General features: G+C 36.6%; 1 pseudogene; it reads right to left on the minus strand.

Annotated features, from left to right (window-relative positions):
- Positions 1-11: 11 nt before the first annotated feature.
- Positions 12-3904, minus strand: LOC127115147 (photosystem II CP43 reaction center protein-like; annotated as a pseudogene).
- Positions 3905-6281: the final 2377 nt, after the last annotated feature.

A 6281-nucleotide genomic window follows, 5' to 3' on the forward strand; every position in this document is an offset into this window, starting at 1 on the left:
AATTGAAACAAAACCTTTTTTCAATATGATCTCCTCGACTCAACCCAATATGTATACTAAAATCAAAGTGATTCTTACGTCAAGCATTGGATTTCATGTCTCAATTAAGAGGAGTCATGGAAAGAACAGGCTCAAAATCTCTATCAATTCCTTTTTCAAATCCTGCGGCAGCTGCGCGAGCTCTTCCCGCGTGCCATAAATGACCTACGAATAGGAAGAATCCTAGAACAAAATGAGAAGTAGCTAACCAACTTCTAGGAGAGACATAATTGACTGCATTAATCTCTGTAGCTACGCCACCCACGGAATTTAAAGAACCTAAAGGAGCATGAGTCATATATTCCGCGAAACGACGTTCTTGCCAAGGCTGTATATCTTTTTTCAGTCTACTCAAGTCCAAACCATTAGGACCTCTTAGAGGTTCTAACCAGGGAGCACGCAGATCCCAAAAACGCATAGTTTCTCCTCCAAAAATGACTTCTCCGGTCGGAGAACGCATTAGATATTTACCTAAACCGGTAGGCCCTTGAGCGGAGCCTACATTAGCTCCAAGACGTTGGTCTCTAACTAGAAAAGTAAATGCTTGAGCTTGAGAAGCTTCCGGTCCAGTGGGACCATAAAACTCACTAGGATAAGCAGTATTATTAAACCAGACAAAGCAACAAGCTATAAAACCAAAAACGGCTAAAGCACCTAAACTATAAGATAAGTAAGCTTCTCCAGACCATACTAGTGCACGCCGAGCCCATGCAAAGGGTTTGGTTAAGATATGCCAGATTCCACCAAGTATACAAATGGAACCCAACCATACATGTCCCCCAATTATATCTTCCAAATCGTCCACACTAACAATCCAACCTTCTCCCCCAAAAGGGGATTTTAGTAAATAACCAAATAGAATGCTTGGACTAAGGGTGAAGTTGGTAATTTTTCTTACATCTCCCCCTCCTGGAGCCCAGGTATCATATATACCTCCAAAATAAAAAGCCTTAAATACTAGAAGAAAAAGACCCTATACCTAACAAAATTAAGTGAATACCTAAAATAGTAGTCATTTTATTTCTATCTTTCCATACATAACCAAAGAATGGAAAAGATTCTTCAAGAGTCTCAGGTCCCAGAAGTGCATGATAAATACCGCCAAAGCCCAATACTGCAGAGGAAATTAAGTGAAGTACTCCAGACACAAAGTATGGAAAGGTGTCGATAACTTCCCCTCCAGGACCTACCCCCCAACCTAGAGTTGCTAGATGGGGAAGTAAAATTAAGCCTTGTTCATACATGGGCTTCTCGGGTACGAAATGAGCAACTTCAAATAGGTTCATTGCTCCGGCCCAGAATACTATTAATCCGGCATGGGCTACATGGGCCCCCAGTAGTTTACCGGATAAATTGATAAGTCGGGCATTCCCGGCCCACCAAGCAAAACCAGTAGTTTCTTGGTCACGACCAGTTTAAGCTAAAGTTCCATTAAAGAGCGTTTCCACGTGGTAGAACCTCCTCAGGGAATATAAGGTTTTCATGAGGCTGATCTTGAGTCGCCATCCACGCACGAATACCTTCGTTTAAGAGAATATTTTTGGTGTAGAAAGTCTCAAATTCAGGATCTTCCGCTGCGCGGATTTCTTGAGAAACAAAGTCATAGGCACGTAGGTTCAGGGCCAGACCGACTACTCCAAGAGCACTCATCCATAAACCAGTTACTGGTACAAATAACATAAAGAAATGTAACCAACGTTTATTGGAAAAAGCAACCCAAAGATTTGGGACCAAAAGCGGTTAGCAGTAACCATTGAATAAGTTTCTTCTGCTTGGGTTGGGTTAAAAGCCCGGAATGTATTTGCGCCATCACCATCTTCAAATAAGGTATTTTCTACGGTAGCGCCATGAATAGCGCATAGTAGGGCAGCGCCCAATACACCAGCAACTCCCATCATATGAAATGGGTTTAATGTCCAATTATGAAACCCTTGGAAAAAGAGAATGAATCGAAATATAGCTGCTACACCAAAACTAGGCGCAAAGAACCAACCAGACTGGCCCAGTGGATAAATAAGGAATACAGAAACAAAAACAGCAATTGGACCGGAGAATGCGATTGCATTATAAGGCCGCAATTGAACAGATCGAGCAAGTTCAAATTGACGTAACATAAAACCTATTAATCCGAAAGCACCGTGAAGAGCAACAAAAGTCCACAGACCACCTAATTGACACCAACGGGTCAAATCTCCCTGTGCTTCAGGACCCCATAGTAACAACAAAGAGTGTGCTAAACTATTAGCAGGAGTAGAGACTGCTGCAGTTAAGAAGTTACAACCTTCCAAATAGGAACTTGCCAATCCATGAGTATACCATGAAGTTACAAAGGTGGTACCTGTGAACCAACCCCCCACGGCAAAATAGGCGCAAGGAAAGAGCAATAGACCGGACCAACCCACAAAAACAAAACGGTCCCTCCGTAACCAGTCATCCATAATATCAAATAAATCATTTTGATCTTTGGTAAATTTACCAAGAGCTATAGTCATAGTAATCCTCCTATTCAACTACTTCAAACCATTTCCGAACACCTCCTAGCATTTTCAGGGATGGAACCTTCGAGGCTTTTTTCATTTTATATATGATATGATTTCTCGTAGACTCTCCCTTGTTTTCGACTGGGTTTCGAATAGAAAAATTATTTTTTTGTCGATTGATATCTAATCTAGGTCAAATCCATTAACTTAATTGGCTTATTCCTTTCTATTCTAAAAAAATTCCCTAAGTCATGACTCGAAAAGTGTCTTATGACTCATAAATCCTATAAATAGATTTTTTAAAGAACTATTCCATAAACAAATGATCGATCGCTTTTATTACTCTCGTTACTAGCAGATCCCCAGACATACTACTCTGCTTTTATCAAATAAGATTATTCTTGAATCTTGTTCGTGAAATCAAAAAAAATCGTTTTCTATATTATTCGAATTTGTATGGTTCGAATTTGTATGTCTAGAAAACTACTAGAGGATCCTATATTTTACTTTCTATTTTACATTGATTTCTTTTATTGTCTTCTTTGTTCTATTTTTATTTCATTCAGATTAATCAAATTCCGACGTATACCCTTTCGTGCGGATCGAGGTAAGAAATTGGAATATTTTTCTCTATGTGCAAGTTTCGTCCATTAATTGCCTTCAAAATCTCGTATGCCTCGTATGCATAGATATGAAAACCAAATTTGGATACTCGAAGTCATGATTTGATGGATTTTTCGATTATTTTTATAGACATATCTTCAAGAAATAATAGAAATCAATTTGGATCTTTTCTTGTATTCGGAAAAAAGATATTTTGAAGTCAAATGACTTGTCTGTTGGAACTTAGAATAAGCCTTCCACTGGAGGAGAGGAGAGGAGTAGCAATTGATTCCTAGGAACAATAAGATTTTATCCGAAATATCAACAGATTCTTGCAGAGTTAGAACCAAAAAGGTATTAAAAAGAAAAAAAGATCCACTGTTCGAATTTCATTTCTATCCAATTTGAATATCAGAATAGTGGATATAGTTATGATTCAATAGGTTAGGTCCACTTACTTTTTTTAGAATCTCTCCCTTTATTTGATTGGAATAATCGAAAATAGGAGTATCTGACAATTCAAGGAAATATCACATTCTAAAAAAAGAAATAATATATATAGAAAAGAATGCCATTTCCCTTTCTAACTAGAATGAGTTTACTCTATTCGAATGATAACAATAACTTAATAGAGTTTCAATTCTAAATTCGATTTTTTAATGAAATTCAACTATTCCTTCGTTTTTTTTATTTTATTACAAACAGAAACTTCTTACAAATATCAAGAATATTTGTATATGTTCCTTCAAATAGGAATACTACTGTTATCATTTTTTGATAAAAAAAAGCCCTTTATCGGATTTGAACCGACGACTTACGCCTTACCATGGCGTTACTCTACCACTGAGTTAAAGGGCGCCGTTTGAGTCAATTCCCGAATACAGAATAAGCCAATATGAATATGAGTTTAGTACATCTATTTGTTACTGCATATACTTATTATATATATACGAAATATATATATAAATCAGATTTATATATATGTACATAGATCTATTTTTTGTACCAACTCATTAATGAACAAAAAATTGGATTGACGAGTATAGTGAAAAAAGAATTTATTCATATTGGATTTGATAAATATCACTGGAATTCAATTTTTCAAAACCGATTCGAATTGAAGTCATCTTCATCATAACACGAAATTAATTTCATTGATACATGTACCCCTAATTCAAATATTTCTGAATCTTTGATAAATGGATTCTATCCTGTCCCTCAACTGAATTCTTATTGATCTTCATCCTTTTTTACTCAATTTCCAGATTCATTCTCGTTTTTTTATTTCCCGACTTAGTGTGAAATAGAAATATACCTAATTCAATCTTCTTAACACTGAATGAAAGTGAAAGAAATAAGGTGTTAATGCCCCCCTGTTCCAGCAAATCAATCATTTCCAGAAAGGATTCTATGTTTATTTTGGTTTGTTTCGCATTACTTCGTTTTATTTGTATTTTGTTGAATTATAGATTGGTGATTGGAATGAACAATTTCGAAATCGAAAGGATTAATCAAAAAATTGTAAGGAATTCTGAAAGATGAGAAGATCCTTCTGATCGAATCATTATATTGACAATTTCAAAAAACTGTTCATACTATGAACATAGTAGAATGGAGGTCGGGGAAGGATGCCCCCATCGTCTAGCGGTTTAGGACATCTCTCTTTCAAGGAGGCAACGGGGATTCGACTTCCCCTGGGGGTAGGGTACTACGAAAGGAAATGGATCAGGGATTATCAATAAAGACTAAATTGGATTCTTCCTGGGTCGATGCCCGAGCGGTTAATGGGGACGGACTGTAAATTCGTTGGCAATATGTCTACGCTGGTTCAAATCCAGCTCGGCCCAAAAATATTTCTGGATCCACCATGAAATGATAGAACCCCATTGGTGTTCTCTTAAAATCACCAATGGGTTCGGATACAGAAGATTAGAATCTCGAGTCCTATGTCTTTTTTCCATATTACTTACATATTTTTCCACAAATTCTGATTTTCCAAAATTCCTATCGGGATCTGTAAGTTTAAAGTCTAAGGAAAGGGTTAAAGTTAAAAAACAAAAAAGACTCTTTTTTGTTTTGTTTCCTTGATTCATTTCTTGATTCATTTATTTTTAAATAAAGTTGGCAATAACGAACGGATTGCGATGCGAGTCATCCGTGTCGATAAAGTGCAGACCATCAAAATAGGAATATATATAGAAGTGAGCCTCTTTTACAGGGGTTCGAATCTCAAATAGAAAAACAAAGAGTTTGGATGCAATTGTAAGAATGTATGTATACTATACGACTTTTGTGGGTGTAGTCAATTGGTCAGCACCGCCCTGTCAAGCGAAAGCTGCGGCTTCGAGTCCCTCAATGCAACAAAGCTTACAAAGATTGGTTTAATAGTCTCTTAAACATCATATATGGATCCCCATGATCTTCACATGTTATTTTGATCCCGAAATCATCAAGAGTTTGAAAGCTGTTTCCTTGGAAACCCTAATTCATCCGGGTATTTGTGTGACTTCTCCTTAAGTTTCTCCACCCATTGGTCAAATATCTTAAGGGATACTTCACATTACATCATCTTAGGCATATTGACCCTAAATGAGTCCCAAAAGTAAGAAAATATCAAGCGCAAGTTGGTTCATGGTGGTTGACCAGAGGAAGTCAACTGGTCAAAACTGGGGTTCTTACACCCTATCGCCTACACATTTTATCATATGAAAATGATTCCAAGAGAAACGTTACTCTAAATGACATTCCAAACAAATTTCATATTGAGTTCAAGAGTAATTTTGCTGGAAAGTCATTTTTATATGGTGAAAGATTATAGGTCATTTTGTCTAAACCCTAGTTTGAAGGTCAAACTTCCCAAGTACATAACTTGCTCAATTTTTATAAGCTGAAAGCCATTCAAGTTGCATGATCAAATTCAAGATGTCTACTTCAACTTTTATGTTTGGAGAAGTTCAAATTCAACTTGCAAATGCATGTTCCAAGAGTAAACATATAGGTCATTTTGGCCAATACCATTGAACAAGTGATTTTTCCTCAACTTCTAAATTGCATAACTCCTTCATCCCAAATCCAAATGAGGTTAAATTTGTTACCAAATTTAAGGTATTATAAAGAGCTACAACTTTGATTAAGGAACGTTTCTCATTTGAAGCCCTT

This window comes from Lathyrus oleraceus, unplaced genomic scaffold (genome assembly GCF_024323335.1).
Source record: "Lathyrus oleraceus cultivar Zhongwan6 unplaced genomic scaffold, CAAS_Psat_ZW6_1.0 chrUn1275, whole genome shotgun sequence".
Classification (NCBI taxonomy): domain Eukaryota; kingdom Viridiplantae; phylum Streptophyta; class Magnoliopsida; order Fabales; family Fabaceae; genus Lathyrus; species Lathyrus oleraceus.